The 20,602-nt window shown below is 50.5% G+C and overlaps 9 non-coding genes and 1 pseudogene across 9 annotated transcripts in view; all 10 read left to right on the top strand.

Moving 5' to 3' along the window:
- Nucleotides 1-113, top strand: part of LOC120026613 — a 191-nt gene extending 78 nt beyond the window's left edge. Inside the window, exon 1 of the small nuclear RNA XR_005473184.1 lies at nt 1-113. This exon is cut by the window's left edge and continues 78 nt beyond it. This is a non-coding gene — a small nuclear RNA (U2 spliceosomal RNA).
- Nucleotides 114-439: 326 nt separating this feature from the next.
- On the top strand, nt 440-556 carry LOC120026551. Its single transcript, XR_005473125.1, has one exon. It is a non-coding gene; the product is annotated as a U5 spliceosomal RNA (small nuclear RNA).
- A 5,646-nt stretch (nt 557-6,202) lies between these two features.
- On the top strand, nt 6,203-6,378 carry LOC120026649 (annotated as a pseudogene).
- A 344-nt stretch (nt 6,379-6,722) lies between these two features.
- On the top strand, nt 6,723-6,839 carry LOC120026550. Its single transcript, XR_005473124.1, has one exon. It is a non-coding gene; the product is annotated as a U5 spliceosomal RNA (small nuclear RNA).
- Nucleotides 6,840-9,886: 3,047 nt separating this feature from the next.
- Nucleotides 9,887-10,078, top strand: LOC120026659. The gene has a single exon (XR_005473217.1). It is a non-coding gene; the product is annotated as a U2 spliceosomal RNA (small nuclear RNA).
- A 342-nt stretch (nt 10,079-10,420) lies between these two features.
- LOC120026549 lies at nt 10,421-10,537 on the top strand. The gene has a single exon (XR_005473123.1). It is a non-coding gene; the product is annotated as a U5 spliceosomal RNA (small nuclear RNA).
- Nucleotides 10,538-13,494: 2,957 nt separating this feature from the next.
- Nucleotides 13,495-13,683, top strand: LOC120026514. Its single transcript, XR_005473094.1, has one exon. It is a non-coding gene; the product is annotated as a U2 spliceosomal RNA (small nuclear RNA).
- Nucleotides 13,684-14,023: 340 nt separating this feature from the next.
- On the top strand, nt 14,024-14,140 carry LOC120026548. The gene has a single exon (XR_005473122.1). It is a non-coding gene; the product is annotated as a U5 spliceosomal RNA (small nuclear RNA).
- A 2,954-nt stretch (nt 14,141-17,094) lies between these two features.
- On the top strand, nt 17,095-17,286 carry LOC120026658. Its single transcript, XR_005473216.1, has one exon. It is a non-coding gene; the product is annotated as a U2 spliceosomal RNA (small nuclear RNA).
- A 340-nt stretch (nt 17,287-17,626) lies between these two features.
- Nucleotides 17,627-17,743, top strand: LOC120026547. The gene has a single exon (XR_005473121.1). It is a non-coding gene; the product is annotated as a U5 spliceosomal RNA (small nuclear RNA).
- Nucleotides 17,744-20,602: the final 2,859 nt, after the last annotated feature.

The raw sequence follows: 20,602 nt of genomic DNA, 5'->3' as shown, positions 1-20,602 counted from the left end.
GGGGACTACATATTAAATGGATTTTTCGAACAGGGAGTCGGAAATGGGGCTTGCTCCGTCCGCTCCACGCATCGACCCGGTATTGCAGTACCTCCGGGAACGGTGCATTCTCCCGTTGTCAAGGATAAAAAAGAAAGAGACAAAGCTAGCAAGGAAAAAGAAGAAAGATCCAAAGTGAAAGTAGGGCGAAGCGCTTTTCATGGGTTCCCCCGTTTCCCGCCATTTTACTTAAAAAAAAAAAAAAAAAAAAAAACGTTGGCCAGGATAGTGAGTGAGTGTCTGTCTGTCTGTCTGTCTGTCTGTCTGTCTGTCTGTCTGTGACTTTTTACCCACACACAGCCCTCGAAAAGTTGGCAGAGTGGGTTGGGTGACCACCCGCGAGTTACCGGCCTAGAGTGCACAGTGTGTGTGTCTCGGGCCCCGACCTCTGACTTCCATACGACTCTGGTTTCTCTTCATTACGCACAAGCCTTTCGCCTTTTACTAAAGACTTCCGTGGAGAGGAACACTCATGAGTTCAACGTATTTTTGGAAGGGCTTTGCTTCTGGCAGAGCCCGCTATATCTTGTTTCAAGAGAAATTGACAGAGATGATGCAGAGACTTTTTGCTCATGCGTTTGACTTAGAATCGTAGCGGTGGGTGTATTTTTCCACTCACTCCCAAGTAGTCGCTAAGGGCAATTGAGTTCAAGCCCGACGACTGGCGTATTTGCCGGGCTTTGAACAAATAGTCGTCGCACTAGGCGTAAAGAGCTAGTGACTTAAAGACGAATTAGCGACTTTAAAAAATAAAATAAAAAACACCCGCCTGTCTGTCGCCAGGGAAAGGTTGGGTGGGTGGGTGGGTGGGTGGGGGGGGGAGGAGGAGCCGCCACCTTTTGCCAAACCAACCAACCGCCAAAGTCTGCCGAGACCCCCGGGTGCCCGGCGGGTGCAGGGTTCCATTTGTGGGTTATCGCTTCTCGGCCTTTTGGCTCAGATCAAGCTTGGTACCGAGGTGCCCCAGAGCTCGCTGAGTCAAAAGGTCGTAGATAGGAGGGCGGAAAAAGGGTTTGATTATTTTTGATCATATCATTTTCTCAAATTTGTGTTTGGATTTTTTCGGGAGGAGAGTGTCGATCTCTTTGCGGAGATGGCGCAGAGGTCATCGAATGGGTCGGTCCCGGGGATCGGACTGGCAAATACCCTGCGTTTTGCGTGGAGGGAAAAGGATGTGGAGCCATTTGGAAGGGAGACGTTTGGGAGAACAATCCTTATTGGAATGCTGAAGCTGACAGTAAAGGACGTGTTTTGCCTTCAAGGCAACTCTCTGGATGGGACATTTGATGTGGCCTTCTACACGGAGTGCAAGCACGATGAGATCCTTAAAAAAGTGAGAGCGGTGGGAGATACGAGGCCGATGTGCCTGTATGAGGTGAAGAGCCTGGCGATGAACAATTTTCGGGTTGTAACCATCAATATGTACAACCCCTACGTTAAGGATGAAGAGGTGAGGGCCTTTCTGGGGAGATATATGGATAGTATCTCCACAGTAAGGCTCCTCAAGGATGCATTAGGATTTTGGAATGGGAGGAGAGGTTATCAGGCCCTCCTAAGAGAGGACCCTAAGGGAATTGGGGGGTACCTTCATCCCCCAGCCATGTTCTCCCTGGGGGCTGACAGGGGGACGTTGTTTTATGCGCGTCAGCCCCCGTTCTGCAGGCGATGTATGGCCTATGGTCACATTCTCGCTTCGTGCAGTACAAGGAAGTGCAGGATATGTGGATCAATAGAGCACGAGGCAAGGGACTGTGTCGAGCCAAAGGCTTGTCACGGGTGTGGCTCGGTGGAGCACCTATGGAGAGACTGCCCGGCTAGGAAGAGGTCATACGCGTCTGCAGCTGGGGGGGGAGCGAGAGCGGGGGATGGGGGAAAAAGAGGAGAAGAGCGCGCAGAAGGTGGAGGCAGAGAGGGAGGAGCTGCACCAAGGAAACCAGAAAGAGAAGAGGAGAAAGAGGAGAAGAGGGCCGGGACAGAAGGAGTGGTGGCTGGGACAGAAGGAGTGGTGGACGGGACAGAAGGAGTGGGGGCTGGAACAGAAGGAATGGTGGACGGGACAGAAGGAGAGGTGGCCAGGATGGAAGGAGGGATGGCTGAAATGGAAGGAGAGGAGGCCGGGATGGAAGGAGTGATGGCGGAGATGGACGGAGAGGAGGTCGGGGCAGAGGGAGAGGGAGAGGAGGGGAAGGAGGGAAAAGGGGAGAAAAGGAAGGAGAAGGGGGTAGAGGAGGGGGAGAGAGTGGAGGAGGTAGGGGAGAGAGGCCTCGTGGGGACATTACAAAAGAAGAAGAGGAAGAAAAAGGTGGAAACTGTGGACAGTGAGAGGAAGAGTGGAAGTGAGGGGGGGGGGGAAGTGGTAGGTCCTTCGTGGGCTCCCTCTCCTTCGTCTTGTTTCACATCGTTGGAGGAGCTGGATCGCCAGGTGCTGGCACTGATAGAGGGAAATACAGAATACCTGTGTGGGAACGTGTTATCCCCGGCCAGTAGTAAGGGGGAAGTGTTGGATTTGACGGTGGGGGAGTCAGACACGGGTGGTGGATCCTGGGGAAACAAGATGGAGGAAAAGGGGAGCATCGGGTGAGTCTCCTGTTTTGGTTTTTCTGTTCTGGGTTTTGGTGTGAAGTATTGGTGTGTCAGTTGTATTGCTATAAATGGGGTCTAATTTTACTTTTGTTAGTTTAAATGTAAGGGGTTTAAGGGAATTTGTTAAAAGGAGGACGGTTTTTAGTTTTTTGGAAGGTGTGGGGTTTGATTTTTGTTTTTTACAGGAGGTTCACCTGAGGGATGGAGGGGATGTGTGTAGATTTAGGAGGGAGTGGGAAAAGGGGGAATCGGTATGGGGTATAGGAGGGGTGCACTCAACAGGGGTAGGGATTTTGTGTGGGCACAGGGAGGTAAAGGTGGAGGGTTCATATGTGACAATGCAGGGGAGGGTTTTGGGGGTGGATGTCACAATAAGGGATTGTAAATTTAGATTAGTGGTGGTGTATGGGCCACAGGTGGCGGCAGACAGGAGGGAGATGGTGGACTGTCTGGCGCCCCTGTGTATCACAAATAGGTATTTAGTGATAGGGGGGGATTTTAATATAGAGTTAGGGGTAGGGGGGGATAGTAGTGCAGGCGCCATCACCGGGCTAATGGCTTGCCATGGACTGGTTGATGGTGGCCTGCACACTGCTCCGACAATGGTCGGTCCTACATGGCGCAACTCCAGGGGGGTTGCGCGGAGGCTCGACTATATTTTTTTATCCAGGTCATTGGGTCAGTTGTCTGGGCGTTTGTTGCCTGTTTTCTTTTCGGACCATGACGGGGTGCTCCTGCAGGTGGGGTCGCCAGTCTGCCTCTTCGGTAGGGGGTACTGGAAGTTAGATCGGGATGTGCTGGAGGAGCAAGCTTTCGTTGACGCCTTTTTTGGTTTCTTTCGGGGGCTTGGTCCATGTGTGAGGGGGTGTTAGAGTGGTGGGATTTAGTTAAGGTAAGGATTAGGGCCTTTATAATAGGGTATTGTAGGAGGAAGAAAAGGGAGGAAAGGAGGGAGGTGGATCGTATCCAAAGGTTAATCGAACTCGAATACGAGGCAGGCAACCTCGGAGGGTCGATTGACTGGGAGAGAACCGCAGCCTTGAAGGCGCAGCTCAGGGAGCTACAGGAGCGGAAAGCTCGAGTTTTCCTAGAGCGGGTGCATAATGGCTTTTTAGAACATAATGAGACTTGTTCCGCTATGTTCTTTAAGTCGGTTAGGGCTAGACAGAGTAGGAAGGTAATGCATGGGGTTAGGGAAGAAAATGGAAGTATAGTTAGAAGACCGGAGGAAATGGTCAGGGTGACAACTGAACATTTCCGGGGGTTTTTTAAGGAGAGGGAAATAGATGTAGAGCAGGGAAATGTGTTTTTAGAACACCTGTCCCGGCGTTTGCCGGAGGACATTAGAGACGTGATGGAGGCTCAGATCTCCCTAGAAGAGGTTGAGAGTGCCCTTAGGAGGATGGGAAAAGGGAAGGTGCCTGGGATGGATGGGCTGCCGGCTGAGTTTTACCTCAAGTTTTGGGGTATTCTTGGACCGGTAGTCCTCGAAGTCTTGAAAGCCATCCTTGAGACGGGGGTCCCGGGGGGATCAATGGCGGTTGGTGTGCTGTCACTTCTTTATAAGAAGGGGGAAGCAACTGACCTCGGCAACTGGCGGCCGTTGACCATGCTGTGTGTAGATTATAAGCTGCTAGCAAAGGTCTTAGCAGACCGTTTGCGCACAGCCCTTCCCTACGTCGTCCATGAGGATCAGACGTGCGGGGTAGAGGGACGCTCTATTAGATGGAACCTACAGTTGATCAGGGACTCCATCGCTTGGGTAGAAGATAGAGGTCTGCCTTTAATGGTAGCAGCGCTTGATCAGGCGAAAGCTTTTGATCGCGTGAATAGATCCTTTCTTTTCAGAGTGTTAGGTAGTTTAGGGTTTGGGGAGAAGTTTATAGGATGGATCCGTACATTATATATCGGAGCGGGGTGCCGGGTAAGTGTAAACAGTCACATGGGTGATGTTTTTGACCTCTCTTCAGGGGTCAGGCAGGGGTGCCCGCTCTCGGCTCTCCTCTTCGTTCTGTACATGGAGCCTCTGGGGGCTGCCATAAGGGCAGACACAGGGGTGGAGGGCTTACTGATCCCTGGGAGTGGCGGGCTGCGTGTTAAGATGACGCAGTACGCCGACGACACTTCCTTGCTGCTTTGCAAGGACTCGTGCCTGACAAGGTCCCTTGCCATAATTGGGGACTTCACCCGAGCGTCGGGAGCGGTTCTGAATCATGCAAAGTCTTCTGTTAAGTATTTCGGAAGATGGCGCGGGAGGACGGATGTGCCCGGGGGGTTCTCTCTGTAACGGCGCCCTGAGGATTCTCGGGGTCCATTTTGAGACCTCCGGCTCAGCGACGCTGAACTGGAACATGGGTATCGCAGTGGTACAGAGGAAGCTAGCGATGTGGAGGGCTAGGTCTTTGTCCTTTATAGGCAAGGTCCTGGTTCTCAAGGTGGATGTATTGCCGTCTCTTTTGTATTTGGCGTACATCTACCCAATGCCGGCTTGTCTGAGGAGGCCTCTGGTGAGGTTGGTGTTTCAGTTCATGTGGGTTGCCAGGGCACGCACTCTCTGCTCCATCGGGGAGGGAGGTAGGGGGGTACCACATCTCCCCCACAAGCTCGACACAATTTTTGTACATTTTTTGTTGACGGAGCTTGCTCAGCCGGTAATACACCCGTCCGGTTACCTCCTGCGGGTGTTCTTCTCGTATCAGGCGAGAAGCGTAATGGTGTGGTCTAACACGGGTCCTCGGGCGGAACAGCTGCCGTGGCACTTTGGCCATGCGGCCAAGTGGTTGCGTGCGCACCCCGAGGTTGAAGTCGCCCGAGTAGGTTTAGACCACAGGCACCTGTACGAGGAGGTCAGACGGACAGGGAGTCCGGCGCCTGTAGTGGGCGTCTCGGAGGAGGTCTGGGAGGGAGTGCAGGCGCGGGGCCTGGACAACAGGCTCAAGGACCTGAATTGGTTGAGCCTCCACAAGTGCTTGCCGGTCGTTCAATCATATACCGGCATAGTTTGGCGCGATCCCCCACCTGTCCAAGATCCTCGTGGCAGGGAGGAGACTGTGCGCTTTGCCGGAGTAGTATGGGCTAGGGCACGGGTGTTAGGAATGATAAGAGGGGATTTTGTGTTGACGTGGGCTAGGTTAGAGAGAGGTGTAGGGAAAGCGAGGGGGAAGGATAGGGATAGGTTTCTGCTCTGGCTTCTCATGAGTCTCTTTAAGCGGGGGCTGTGGGAAGCCAGGCAGAACTTGGTTAAGACAGGGAAAGATTGGGGGGTGGAAGGGATAGTGAGGAGGGTGGAAGGAGACTTGAGGGGGAGGATGAAGAGGGAGGAGAGGAAGTGGGGGCAGCATGCTGCTCGGGAGAGGTGGAAAGGGGGTTTAGGGCTGGGATTAATTTAGAGATGTAAGGGTATAGATTAGGGACAGGGAGATAGGGAAAGGTATTGGTTAGGTATGACGGGGAGGGATGATGCTCCCCTGAAGGGTTTGGTTTGTTGATTAATTTTGTAAATAGATTGTAAAGAATGCCATTATATGATTTTGATTGCTAAATATGATTTTGTAAAAATGAATGGTATAGAAGGTAATAAATTATTTTTTCTAAAAAAAAAAATCTGTTCTTATCAGTTTAATATCTGATACGTCCCCCATCGGGGGACTACATATTAAATGGATTTTTCGAACAGGGAGTCGGAAATGGGGCTTGCTCCGTCCGCTCCACGCATCGACCCGGTATTGCAGTACCTCCGGGAACGGTGCATTCTCCCGTTGTCAAGGATAAAAAAGAAAGAGACAAAGCTAGCAAGGAAAAAGAAGAAAGATCCAAAGTGAAAGTAGGGCGAAGCGCTTTTCATGGGTTCCCCCGTTTCCCGCCATTTTACTTAAAAAAAAAAAAAAAAAAAAAAAAAAAAAAAAAAAAACGTTGGCCAGGATAGTGAGTGAGTGTCTGTCTGTCTGTCTGTCTGTCTGTCTGTCTGTCTGTCTGTCTGTGACTTTTTACCCACACACAGCCCTCGAAAAGTTGGCAGAGTGGGTTGGGTGACCACCCGCGAGTTACCGGCCTAGAGTGCACAGTGTGTGTGTCTCGGGCCCCGACCTCTGACTTCCATACGACTCTGGTTTCTCTTCATTACGCACAAGCCTTTCGCCTTTTACTAAAGACTTCCGTGGAGAGGAACACTCATGAGTTCAACGTATTTTTGGAAGGGCTTTGCTTCTGGCAGAGCCCGCTATATCTTGTTTCAAGAGAAATTGACAGAGATGATGCAGAGACTTTTTGCTCATGCGTTTGACTTAGAATCGTAGCGGTGGGTGTATTTTTCCACTCACTCCCAAGTAGTCGCTAAGGGCAATTGAGTTCAAGCCCGACGACTGGCGTATTTGCCGGGCTTTGAACAAATAGTCGTCGCACTAGGCGTAAAGAGCTAGTGACTTAAAGACGAATTAGCGACTTTAAAAAATAAAATAAAAAACACCCGCCTGTCTGTCGCCAGGGAAAGGTTGGGTGGGTGGGTGGGTGGGTGGGGGGGGGAGGAGGAGCCGCCACCTTTTGCCAAACCAACCAACCGCCAAAGTCTGCCGAGACCCCCGGGTGCCCGGCGGGTGCAGGGTTCCATTTGTGGGTTATCGCTTCTCGGCCTTTTGGCTAAGATCAAGCTTGGTACCGAGGTGCCCCAGAGCTCGCTTAGTCAGAAGGTCGGAGATAGGAGGGCGGTAATTTTTGATAGGAATCATTGGGATTCTATTGAAGAGGTATTTATTGTGAGCTTTATTGAATTGGAAAAGGAGCATTAGAGGTTTTTTTTGTAGAGAAGTGCATTTTTTTCTGGTGAGAAGATGGCACAGAAAGCAGAGCAGAAGTCGGTGCCTGGTATGGGGATTGCCAACACCTTAAGATTTGCGTGGAAGGAGAAGGGATTGGAGCCGGCTGGAAGGGATACTTTCGGAAGATCCCTGTTGATGGGAGCGCTCAGTTTGGGGGTAAAGGATGTGTATTGCTTCCTGGAAAACCCATCGGAGGTTGCTTTCGATGTGACATTTTTCACAGAGGGAAAGCATGGGGAAACATTGAGGAAAGCCAGAGAAATGGAGAAGACAATGCCCATGTGTCAATATATAGTGACAAATTTGGCCAAGGTTAATTTCAGGGTGGTAACGGTTACCATGTATAACCCCTACGTGAAGGACGAGGAGGTGAGGAGTTTTCTTGGGAGATACATGGACAATATATCCTCAGCAAGGTACCTCAAGGACTCTCTTGGGTTTTGGACGGGGAGGAGAGGTTTCCAGGCTCTTCTGAGGGAGGATCCAGGAGGTCTGGGAGGATACCTCCATCCTCCGGCTATGTTCTCTCTGGGGGCTGACAGGGGAACATTATTCTATGCCCGTCAGCCTCCATTCTGCAGGCGTTGTATGGCCTATGGTCATACCTCGGCCTCGTGCAGCGGAAAGAAGTGCAGGTACTGTGGGTCGGTCGAGCACGAGGCGAGGGACTGTAGTGAGCCTAAGGCGTGTCACGGGTGTGGCTCGGTGGAGCACCTGTGGCGAGACTGCCCGGCTAGGCGCAGGTCATACGCGTCTGCAGCTGGGGGGGGAGCGAGAGCGGGGGATGGGGGTAGAAGAGAAGAGGAGCGGGAAGAAGGTGGTGGCAGAAGGGGAAAAACTGCACCAAAGGAGTCTGACAGAGAAGAGGAGGAAGAGGAGAAGAGAGCTGGGACAGAAGGAGTGGTGGCTGAGACAGAAGGAGTGGAGGCCGAGACAGAAGGAGTGGTGGATGGGACAGAAAGAGAGGTGGCCGGGACGGAACGAGAGATAGCCGGGACAGAAGGAGAGGGGGCTGGGACAGAGGGAGAGGAGGTGGAGATGGAAGGAGAGGAGGTCGGGATGGAAGAAGAGACGGGGGAGACGGAAGAAGAGGAGGACGAGATGGAAGGAGGGATGGGGGAGAGGGAGAGGATAGAGGAGGAACTAGTTAGGAGAAAAAGGACTGAGGAGATAAAAAGAGTAATGTATGGGGGAATGATGGAGCTGGTGGAAGAGAAAGGGCCAGGGGGATGGAGGGAGGGGGAAAAAGCTCAAGAGGTTCAAATTTTACACAGAAAGGCTGAGGGTATGGAGGCAGGGGAGTTTAAGAGGTGGCGTGAAAATTTAGAAAAAAAAAAAATATGGAGAGGTGATGAGGGAGAAGGGGTTATTCGAGGAGGCGGATAGGGTAGGGGTGGATGGGATAGAAGGGGGGGCGGGCGAGATGGAAGGAGAGGGGGAGGGGACAGAGGGAGAGGAGAGAAAGGAAGTAGAAGTGGAGGAATTGGACATGGGAAGGAAAGAGGAACTCCTTCGAATGATGAGGGAGAGGATAGAGAAGAAGGGGCCGGTAAAGGGTTGGAGGGAAGGGGAATTTGAGAGGGTGAAGAGAGAATTTGAGAAGGTGGTTAGGGAAAAGCTTCTGTCTGGAGATCAGGAGGGTAGGGCAGGGACAGAAGGAGAGGGGGAAGGGGAAGAGGAGGGAAAAAGAGGGAAAAGGAAGGGGAAGGGGATAGAGGAAGGTAGGGTAGAAGAGAGGAGGGTGGAGGAGCAAAAAAGGTTAGTATATGGGAGAATGTTGGAGATGGAGGAAGGGAAAAGGTCGATAGATAATTGGGGGAAGGAGGAAACTAGTCGGAACTTGGAGAGGTGTAAGATGGAGGTTAGGATGATGGGGAATAGGGATTATAGGATGGAGCTTGTTAGATATGATAGGGTGTTTGGGGAGGAGATGAGGAAGCAGGGTTTGTATGTGGAGAGGGATAGGGCAAGGGAGAAAAGTGGTTCTTTGGAGCATATTAAAAAAACGAAGAAGAAGAAAAAGGTAGAGACTGTGGGTAGGGGGAGAGGTGGTGGGGAGGGAAGGGGGGAGGGAGAGGTGGCAGGACCTTCGGGTGTTTCTGCTTTCCTCTCTTCCTTTTCGTCCTTGGCACCTTTGAAGGAGCAGGTTGACAGTTGACAATTGGGGGGAAATGAAGGGAGGGAGTCAGGGACAGGGAGATGGCCCTGAGGAACACTTTGGGGTTGGAGGGTAGATGGGAGAGGGGAGGTGGGGGGAGGAGGTTTCACCTAGATGTTATTTGATTTGGTTGAGATATTGGTTAAGTTTTTGGATGGTTTTTGTTAGTTAGAGAATTTTAGTTTGGAAATTGTGTAATCTGAAAGATTTGAGTTGATTTTGGATGGTAATAGAAGGTATTGTGTTGGTTAAAGATATATAATTTGTAATTATGTAAATTGGGAGATTTGAGTTGGTTTTTTTTTAATAAAAAAAAAAAAAAAAAAAAAAATCTGTTCTTATCAGTTTAATATCTGATACGTCCCCCATCGGGGGACTACATATTAAATGGATTTTTCGAACAGGGAGTCGGAAATGGGGCTTGCTCCGTCCGCTCCACGCATCGACCCGGTATTGCAGTACCTCCGGGAACGGTGCATTCTCCCGTTGTCAAGGATAAAAAAGAAAGAGACAAAGCTAGCAAGGAAAAAGAAGAAAGATCCAAAGTGAAAGTAGGGCGAAGCGCTTTTCATGGGTTCCCCCGTTTCCCGCCATTTTACTTAAAAAAAAAAAAAAAAAAAAAAAAAAAAAAAAAAAAAAACGTTGGCCAGGATAGTGAGTGAGTGTCTGTCTGTCTGTCTGTCTGTCTGTCTGTCTGTCTGTCTGTGACTTTTTACCCACACACAGCCCTCGAAAAGTTGGCAGAGTGGGTTGGGTGACCACCCGCGAGTTACCGGCCTAGAGTGCACAGTGTGTGTGTCTCGGGCCCCGACCTCTGACTTCCATACGACTCTGGTTTCTCTTCATTACGCACAAGCCTTTCGCCTTTTACTAAAGACTTCCGTGGAGAGGAACACTCATGAGTTCAACGTATTTTTGGAAGGGCTTTGCTTCTGGCAGAGCCCGCTATATCTTGTTTCAAGAGAAATTGACAGAGATGATGCAGAGACTTTTTGCTCATGCGTTTGACTTAGAATCGTAGCGGTGGGTGTATTTTTCCACTCACTCCCAAGTAGTCGCTAAGGGCAATTGAGTTCAAGCCCGACGACTGGCGTATTTGCCGGGCTTTGAACAAATAGTCGTCGCACTAGGCGTAAAGAGCTAGTGACTTAAAGACGAATTAGCGACTTTAAAAAATAAAATAAAAAACACCCGCCTGTCTGTCGCCAGGGAAAGGTTGGGTGGGTGGGTGGGTGGGTGGGGGGGGGAGGAGGAGCCGCCACCTTTTGCCAAACCAACCAACCGCCAAAGTCTGCCGAGACCCCCGGGTGCCCGGCGGGTGCAGGGTTCCATTTGTGGGTTATCGCTTCTCGGCCTTTTGGCTCAGATCAAGCTTGGTACCGAGGTGCCCCAGAGCTCGCTGAGTCAAAAGGTCGAAGTAGGAAGGCGATGAGGTAGATTGTGGGAAGGTATCGGTTACAAGGCGGTATTTTTGGTTTGCTTGTGGCTTCCTTTGGGAGAGTTTGTTTCGTTGTTGGAACGGGTTGGTTTTGTTGTTTTAGAAATGGCGAGAAATAGTTTCAATAAATCGGTACAAGGAATTGGTTTAACTAATGCAATGAGGTTCGCATGGAGGGAGAAAGACATGGAGCCTATCGGGAGAGAGGTTTTCGGAAGAAACATATTGATGGGGTTACTGAAGCTCGAGGTAAAGGAAGTTTTGTGCCTACAAGAAAATCCTATGGAGAGGGCTTTTGACGTGACATTTCATAGTGAGGAGAAGCATGGAGAAATATTGAAGAAAGCTGAAGATTTAAGCAAGACTAGGCCGTTGAGCCATTATGAAGTGACGAACCTGGCAAAGAGTAATTTCCGGGTGGTGACAATTATAATGTTTAACCCCCACGTGAAAGACGATGAGGTGAGGAGCTTCCTGGGGAGGTATATGGACAATGTATCCTCAGCGAGGCTCCTCAGAGACTCTATGGGGTTTTGGACTGGGAAGAGAGGGTTTCAGGCCCTTCTTAGGGAGGACCCAAAGGGGGTGGGTGGTTACCTCCATCCTCCGGCGATGTTCTCCCTGGGGGCTGACAGGGGGACGTTGCATTACGCACGTCAGCCCCCGTATTGCAGGCGTTGTATGGCCTACGGCCATACCTTAGCATCATGCAGTGAGAAGAAGTGCAGGTACTGTGGGTCGGGCGAGCACGAGGCGAGGGAGTGTGTCAAGCCGAAGGCATGTCACGGGTGTGACTCAGTAGCACACCTGTGGCGTGACTGCCCTGCCAGGCAGAGGTCATACGCGTCTGCAGCTGGGGGGGGAGCGAGAGCGGGGGATGGGGGTAGAAGAGGAGAGGAGCGCGCAGGAGATGGAGACAGAGGAGGAGGAACTACACCGAAGGAGCCAGAGAGAGAAGAGGAGAAAGAGAAGAAGAGGGACGAGAAAGAAGGAGAGGAGGATGGGACAGAAGGAGAGGGGGCTGGGACAGAGGGAGAGGAGGTGGAGATGGAAGGAGAGGAGGTCGGGATGGAAGAAGAGACGGGGGAGACGGAAGAAGAGGAGGACGAGATGGAAGGAGGGATGGGGGAGAGGGAGAGGATAGAGGAGGAACTAGTTAGGAGAAAAAGGACTGAGGAGATAAAAAGAGTAATGTATGGGGGAATGATGGAGCTGGTGGAAGAGAAAGGGCCAGGGGGATGGAGGGAGGGGGAAAAAGCTCAAGAGGTTCAAATTTTACACAGAAAGGCTGAGGGTATGGAGGCAGGGGAGTTTAAGAGGTGGCGTGAAAATTTAGAAAAAAAAAAAATATGGAGAGGTGATGAGGGAGAAGGGGTTATTCGAGGAGGCGGATAGGGTAGGGGTGGATGGGATAGAAGGGGGGGCGGGCGAGATGGAAGGAGAGGGGGAGGGGACAGAGGGAGAGGAGAGAAAGGAAGTAGAAGTGGAGGAATTGGACATGGGACAGAAAAAAGAACTCCTTCGAATGATGAGGGAGAGGATAGAGAAGAAGGGGCCGGTAAAGGGTTGGAGGGAAGGGGAATTTGAGAGGGTGAAGAGAGAATTTGAGAAGGTGGTTAGGGAAAAGCTTCTGTCTGGAGATCAGGAGGGTAGGGCAGGGACAGAAGGAGAGGGGGAAGGGGAAGAGGAGGGAAAAAGAGGGAAAAGGAAGGGGAAGGGGATAGAGGAAGGTAGGGTAGAAGAGAGGAGGGTGGAGGAGCAAAAAAGGTTAGTATATGGGAGAATGTTGGAGATGGAGGAAGGGAAAAGGTCGATAGATAATTGGGGGAAGGAGGAAACTAGTCGGAACTTGGAGAGGTGTAAGATGGAGGTTAGGATGATGGGGAATAGGGATTATAGGATGGAGCTTGTTAGATATGATAGGGTGTTTGGGGAGGAGATGAGGAAGCAGGGTTTGTATGTGGAGAGGGATAGGGCAAGGGAGAAAAGTGGTTCTTTGGAGCATATTAGAAAAACGAAGAAGAAGAAAAAGGTAGAGACTGTGGGTAGGGGGAGAGGTGGTGGGGAGGGAAGGGGGGAGGGAGAGGTGGCAGGACCTTCGGGTGTTTCTGCTTTCCTCTCTTCCTTTTCGTCCTTGGCACCTTTGAAGGAGCAGGTTGACAGTTGACAATTGGGGGGAAATGAAGGGAGGGAGTCAGGTGCCGGGAGATGGCCCTGAGTGACAATATCGGGTTGATGAGTAGATGGGAAAGGAGAGGTGGGGGGAGGAGGTTTCACCTAGATGTTATTTGATTTGGTTTAGATATTGTTTAAGTTTTGGATGGTTTTTGTTAGTTAGAGAATTTTAGTTTGGAAATTGTGTAATTTGAAAGATTTGAGTTGATTTTGGATGGTAATAGAATGTATTGTGTTGGTTAAAGATATATAATTTGTAATTATGTAAATTGGGAGATTTGAGTTGGTTTTTTTTTAATAAAAAAAAAAAAAAAAAAAAAAAATCTGTTCTTATCAGTTTAATATCTGATACGTCCCCCATCGGGGGACTACATATTAAATGGATTTTTCGAACAGGGAGTCGGAAATGGGGCTTGCTCCGTCCGCTCCACGCATCGACCCGGTATTGCAGTACCTCCGGGAACGGTGCATTCTCCCGTTGTCAAGGATAAAAAAGAAAGAGACAAAGCTAGCAAGGAAAAAGAAGAAAGATCCAAAGTGAAAGTAGGGCGAAGCGCTTTTCATGGGTTCCCCCGTTTCCCGCCATTTTACTTAAAAAAAAAAAAAAAAAAAAAAAAAAAAAAAAAAAAACGTTGGCCAGGATAGTGAGTGAGTGTCTGTCTGTCTGTCTGTCTGTCTGTCTGTCTGTCTGTCTGTGACTTTTTACCCACACACAGCCCTCGAAAAGTTGGCAGAGTGGGTTGGGTGACCACCCGCGAGTTACCGGCCTAGAGTGCACAGTGTGTGTGTCTCGGGCCCCGACCTCTGACTTCCATACGACTCTGGTTTCTCTTCATTACGCACAAGCCTTTCGCCTTTTACTAAAGACTTCCGTGGAGAGGAACACTCATGAGTTCAACGTATTTTTGGAAGGGCTTTGCTTCTGGCAGAGCCCGCTATATCTTGTTTCAAGAGAAATTGACAGAGATGATGCAGAGACTTTTTGCTCATGCGTTTGACTTAGAATCGTAGCGGTGGGTGTATTTTTCCACTCACTCCCAAGTAGTCGCTAAGGGCAATTGAGTTCAAGCCCGACGACTGGCGTATTTGCCGGGCTTTGAACAAATAGTCGTCGCACTAGGCGTAAAGAGCTAGTGACTTAAAGACGAATTAGCGACTTTAAAAAATAAAATAAAAAACACCCGCCTGTCTGTCGCCAGGGAAAGGTTGGGTGGGTGGGTGGGTGGGTGGGGGGGGGAGGAGGAGCCGCCACCTTTTGCCAAACCAACCAACCGCCAAAGTCTGCCGAGACCCCCGGGTGCCCGACGGGTGCAGGGTTCCATTTGTGGGTTATCGCTTCTCGGCCTTTTGGCTCAGATCAAGCTTGGTACCGAGGTGCCCCAGAGCTCGCTGAGTCAAAAGGTCGAAGTAGGAAGGCGATGAGGTAGATTGTGGGAAGGTATCGGTTACAAGGCGGTATTTTTGGTTTGCTTGTGGCTTCCTTTGGGAGAGTTTGTTTCGTTGTTGGAACGGGTTGGTTTTGTTGTTTTAGAAATGGCGAGAAATAGTTTCAATAAATCGGTACAAGGAATTGGTTTAACTAATGCAATGAGGTTCGCATGGAGGGAGAAAGACATGGAGCCTATCGGGAGAGAGGTTTTCGGAAGAAACATATTGATGGGGTTACTGAAGCTCGAGGTAAAGGAAGTTTTGTGCCTACAAGAAAATCCTATGGAGAGGGCTTTTGACGTGACATTTCATAGTGAGGAGAAGCATGGAGAAATATTGAAGAAAGCTGAAGATTTAAGCAAGACTAGGCCGTTGAGCCATTATGAAGTGACGAACCTGGCAAAGAGTAATTTCCGGGTGGTGACAATTATAATGTTTAACCCCCACGTGAAAGACGATGAGGTGAGGAGCTTCCTGGGGAGGTATATGGACAATGTATCCTCAGCGAGGCTCCTCAGAGACTCTATGGGGTTTTGGACTGGGAAGAGAGGGTTTCAGGCCCTTCTTAGGGAGGACCCAAAGGGGGTGGGTGGTTACCTCCATCCTCCGGCGATGTTCTCCCTGGGGGCTGACAGGGGGACGTTGCATTACGCACGTCAGCCCCCGTATTGCAGGCGTTGTATGGCCTATGGCCATACTTTAGCATCATGCAGTGAGAAGAAGTGCAGGTACTGTGGGTCGGGCGAGCACGAGGCGAGGGAGTGTGTCAAGCCGAAGGCATGTCACGGGTGTGACTCAGTAGCACACCTGTGGCGTGACTGCCCTGCCAGGCAGAGGTCATACGCGTCTGCAGCTGGGGGGGGAGCGAGAGCGGGGGATGGGGGTAGAAGAGGAGAGGAGCGCGCAGGAGATGGTGGCAGAGGAGGAGGAACTGCACCGAAGGAGCCAGAGAGAGAAGAGGAGAAAGAGAAGAAGAGGGACGGGAAAGAAGGAGAGGAGGATGGGACAGAAGGAGAGGGGGCTGGGACAGAGGGAGAGGAGGTGGAGATGGAAGGAGAGGAGGTCGGGATGGAAGAAGAGACGGGGGAGACGGAAGAAGAGGAGGACGAGATGGAAGGAGGGATGGGGGAGAGGGAGAGGATAGAGGAGGAACTAGTTAGGAGAAAAAGGACTGAGGAGATAAAAAGAGTAATGTATGGGGGAATGATGGAGCTGGTGGAAGAGAAAGGGCCAGGGGGATGGAGGGAGGGGGAAAAAGCTCAAGAGGTTCAAATTTTACACAGAAAGGCTGAGGGTATGGAGGCAGGGGAGTTTAAGAGGTGGCGTGAAAATTTAGAAAAAAAAAAAATATGGAGAGGTGATGAGGGAGAAGGGGTTATTCGAGGAGGCGGATAGGGTAGGGGTGGATGGGATAGAAGGGGGGGCGGGCGAGATGGAAGGAGAGGGGGAGGGGACAGAGGGAGAGGAGAGAAAGGAAGTAGAAGTGGAGGAATTGGACATGGGAAGGAAAGAGGAACTCCTTCGAATGATGAGGGAGAGGATAGAGAAGAAGGGGCCGGTAAAGGGTTGGAGGGAAGGGGAATTTGAGAGGGTGAAGAGAGAATTTGAGAAGGTGGTTAGGGAAAAGCTTCTGTCTGGAGATCAGGAGGGTAGGGCAGGGACAGAAGGAGAGGGGGAAGGGGAAGAGGAGGGAAAAAGAGGGAAAAGGAAGGGGAAGGGGATAGAGGAAGGTAGGGTAGAAGAGAGGAGGGTGGAGGAGCAAAAAAGGTTAGTATATGGGAGAATGTTGGAGATGGAGGAAGGGAAAAGGTCGATAGATAATTGGGGGAAGGAGGAAACTAGTCGGAACTTGGAGAGGTGTAAGATGGAGGTTAGGATGATGGGGAATAGGGATTATAGGATGGAGCTTGTTAGATATGATAGGGTGTTTGGGGAGGAGATGAGGAAGCAGGGTTTGTATGTGGAGAGGGATAGGGCAAGGGAGAAAAGTGGTTCTTTGGAGCATATTAGAAAAACGAAGAAGAAGAAAAAGGTAGAGACTGTGGGTAGGGGGAGAGGTGGTGGGGAGGGAAGGGGGGAGGGAGAGGTGGCAGGACCTTCGGGTGTTTCTGCTTTCCTCTCTTCCTTTTCGTCCTTGGCACCTTTGAAGGAGCAGGTTGACAGTTGACAATTGGGGGGAAATGAAGGGAGGGAGTCAGGGACAGGGAGATGGCCCTGAGGAACACTTTGGGGTTGGAGGGTAGATGGGAGAGGGGAGGTGGGGGGAGGAGGTTTCACCTAGATGTTATTTGATTTGGTTGAGATATTGGTTAAGTTTTTGGATGGTTTTTGTTAGTTAGAGAATTTTAGTTTGGAAATTGTGTAATTTGAAAGATTTGAGTTGATTTTGGATGGTAATAGAATGTATTGTGTTGGTTAAAGATATATAATTTGTAATTATGTAAATTGGGAGATTTGAGTTGGTTTTTTTTTAATAAAAAAAAAAAAAAAAAAAAAAATCTGTTCTTATCAGTTTAATATCTGATACGTCCCCCATCGGGGGACTACATATTAAATGGATTTTTCGAACAGGGAGTCGGAAATGGGGCTTGCTCCGTCCGCTCCACGCATCGACCCGGTATTGCAGTACCTCCGGGAACGGTGCATTCTCCCGTTGTCAAGGATAAAAAAGAAAGAGACAAAGCTAGCAAGGAAAAAGAAGAAAGATCCAAAGTGAAAGTAGGGCGAAGCGCTTTTCATGGGTTCCCCCGTTTCCCGCCATTTTACTTAAAAAAAAAAAAAAAAAAAAAAAAAAAAAAAAAAAAACGTTGGCCAGGATAGTGAGTGAGTGTCTGTCTGTCTGTCTGTCTGTCTGTCTGTCTGTCTGTCTGTGACTTTTTACCCACACACAGCCCTCGAAAAGTTGGCAGAGTGGGTTGGGTGACCACCCGCGAGTTACCGGCCTAGAGTGCACAGTGTGTGTGTCTCGGGCCCCGACCTCTGACTTCCATACGACTCTGGTTTCTCTTCATTACGCACAAGCCTTTCGCCTTTTACTAAAGACTTCCGTGGAGAGGAACACTCATGAGTTCAACGTATTTTTGGAAGGGCTTTGCTTCTGGCAGAGCCCGCTATATCTTGTTTCAAGAGAAATTGACAGAGATGATGCAGAGACTTTTTGCTCATGCGTTTGACTTAGAATCGTAGCGGTGGGTGTATTTTTCCACTCACTCCCAAGTAGTCGCTAAGGGCAATTGAGTTCAAGCCCGACGACTGGCGTATTTGCCGGGCTTTGAACAAATAGTCGTCGCACTAGGCGTAAAGAGCTAGTGACTTAAAGACGAATTAGCGACTTTAAAAAATAAAATAAAAAACACCCGCCTGTCTGTCGCCAGGGAAAGGTTGGGTGGGTGGGTGGGTGGGTGGGGGGGGGAGGAGGAGCCGCCACCTTTTGCCAAACCAACCAACCGCCAAAGTCTGCCGAGACCCCCGGGTGCCCGGCGGGTGCAGGGTTCCATTTGTGGGTTATCGCTTCTCGGCCTTTTGGCTAAGATCAAGCTTGGTACCGAGGTGCCCCAGAGCTCGCTTAGTCAGAAGGTCGGAGATAGGAGGGCGGTAATTTTTGATAGGAATCATTGGGATTCTATTGAAGAGGTATTTATTGTGAGCTTTATTGAATTGGAAAAGGAGCATTAGAGGTTTTTTTTGTAGAGAAGTGCATTTTTTTCTGGTGAGAAGATGGCACAGAAAGCAGAGCAGAAGTCGGTGCCTGGTATGGGGATTGCCAACACCTTAAGATTTGCGTGGAAGGAGAAGGGATTGGAGCCGGCTGGAAGGGATACTTTCGGAAGATCCCTGTTGATGGGAGCGCTCAGTTTGGGGGTAAAGGATGTGTATTGCTTCCTGGAAAACCCATCGGAGGTTGCTTTCGATGTGACATTTTTCACAGAGGGAAAGCATGGGGAAACATTGAGGAAAGCCAGAGAAATGGAGAAGACAATGCCCATGTGTCAATATATAGTGACAAATTTGGCCAAGGTTAATTTCAGGGTGGTAACGGTTACCATGTATAACCCCTACGTGAAGGACGAGGAGGTGAGGAGTTTTCTTGGGAGATACATGGACAATATATCCTCAGCAAGGTACCTCAAGGACTCTCTTGGGTTTTGGACGGGGAGGAGAGGTTTCCAGGCTCTTCTGAGGGAGGATCCAGGAGGTCTGGGAGGATACCTCCATCCTCCGGCTATGTTCTCTCTGGGGGCTGACAGGGGAACATTATTCTATGCCCGTCAGCCTCCATTCTGCAGGCGTTGTATGGCCTATGGTCATACCTCGGCCTCGTGCAGCGGAAAGAAGTGCAGGTACTGTGGGTCGGTCGAGCACGAGGCGAGGGACTGTAGTGAGCCTAAGGCGTGTCACGGGTGTGGCTCGGTGGAGCACCTGTGGCGAGACTGCCCGGCTAGGCGCAGGTCATACGCGTCTGCAGCTGGGGGGGGAGCGAGAGCGGGGGATGGGGGTAGAAGAGAAGAGGAGCGGGAAGAAGGTGGTGGCAGAAGGGGAAAAACTGCACCAAAGGAGTCTGACAGAGAAGAGGAGGAAGAGGAGAAGAGAGCTGGGACAGAAGGAGTGGTGGCTGAGACAGAAGGAGTGGAGGCCGAGACAGAAGGAGTGGTGGATGGGACAGAAAGAGAGGTGGCCGGGACGGAACGAGAGATAGCCGGGACAGAAGGAGAGGGGGCTGGGACAGAGGGAGAGGAGGTGGAGATGGAAGGAGAGGAGGTCGGGATGGAAGAAGAGACGGGGGAGACGGAAGAAGAGGAGGACGAGATGGAAGGAGGGATGGGGGAGAGGGAGAGGATAGAGGAGGAACTAGTTAGGAGAAAAAGGACTGAGGAGATAAAAAGAGTAATGTATGGGGGAATGATGGAGCTGGTGGAAGAGAAAGGGCCAGGGGGATGGAGGGAGGGGGAAAAAGCTCAAGAGGTTCAAATTTTACACAGAAAGGCTGAGGGTATGGAGGCAGGGGAGTTTAAGAGGTGGCGTGAAAATTTAGAAAAAAAAAAAATATGGAGAGGTGATGAGGGAGAAGGGGTTATTCGAGGAGGCGGATAGGGTAGGGGTGGATGGGATAGAAGGGGGGGCGGGCGAGATGGAAGGAGAGGGGGAGGGGACAGAGGGAGAGGAGAGAAAGGAAGTAGAAGTGGAGGAATTGGACATGGGACAGAAAAAAGAACTCCTTCGAATGATGAGGGAGAGGATAGAGAAGAAGGGACCGGTAAAGGGTTGGGGGGAAGGGGAATTAGAGAGGGTGAAGAGAGAATTTGAGAAGGTGGTTAGGGAAAAGCTTCTGTCTGGAGATCAGGAGGGTAGGGCAGGGACAGAAGGAGAGGGGGAAGGGGAAGAGGAGGGAAAAAGAGGGAAAAGGAAGGGGAAGGGGATAGAGGAAGGTAGGGTAGAAGAGAGGAGGGTGGAGGAGCAAAAAAGGTTAGTATATGGGAGAATGTTGGAGATGGAGGAAGGGAAAAGGTCGATAGATAATTGGGGGAAGGAGGAAACTAGTCGGAACTTGGAGAGGTGTAAGATGGAGGTTAGGATGATGGGGAATAGGGATTATAGGATGGAGCTTGTTAGATATGATAGGGTGTTTGGGGAGGAGATGAGGAAGCAGGGTTTGTATGTGGAGAGGGATAGGGCAAGGGAGAAAAGTGGTTCTTTGGAGCATATTAAAAAAACGAAGAAGAAGAAAAAGGTAGAGACTGTGGGTAGGGGGAGAGGTGGTGGGGAGGGAAGGGGGGAGGGAGAGGTGGCAGGACCTTCGGGTGTTTCTGCTTTCCTCTCTTCCTTTTCGTCCTTGGCACCTTTGAAGGAGCAGGTTGACAGTTGACAATTGGGGGGAAATGAAGGGAGGGAGTCAGGGACAGGGAGATGGCCCTGAGGAACACTTTGGGGTTGGAGGGTAGATGGGAGAGGGGAGGTGGGGGGAGGAGG

Source organism: Salvelinus namaycush, chromosome 31 (assembly GCF_016432855.1).
Source record: "Salvelinus namaycush isolate Seneca chromosome 31, SaNama_1.0, whole genome shotgun sequence".
NCBI lineage: Eukaryota > Metazoa > Chordata > Actinopteri > Salmoniformes > Salmonidae > Salvelinus > Salvelinus namaycush.
This window is presented reverse-complemented; position numbering and strand designations above follow the sequence as displayed.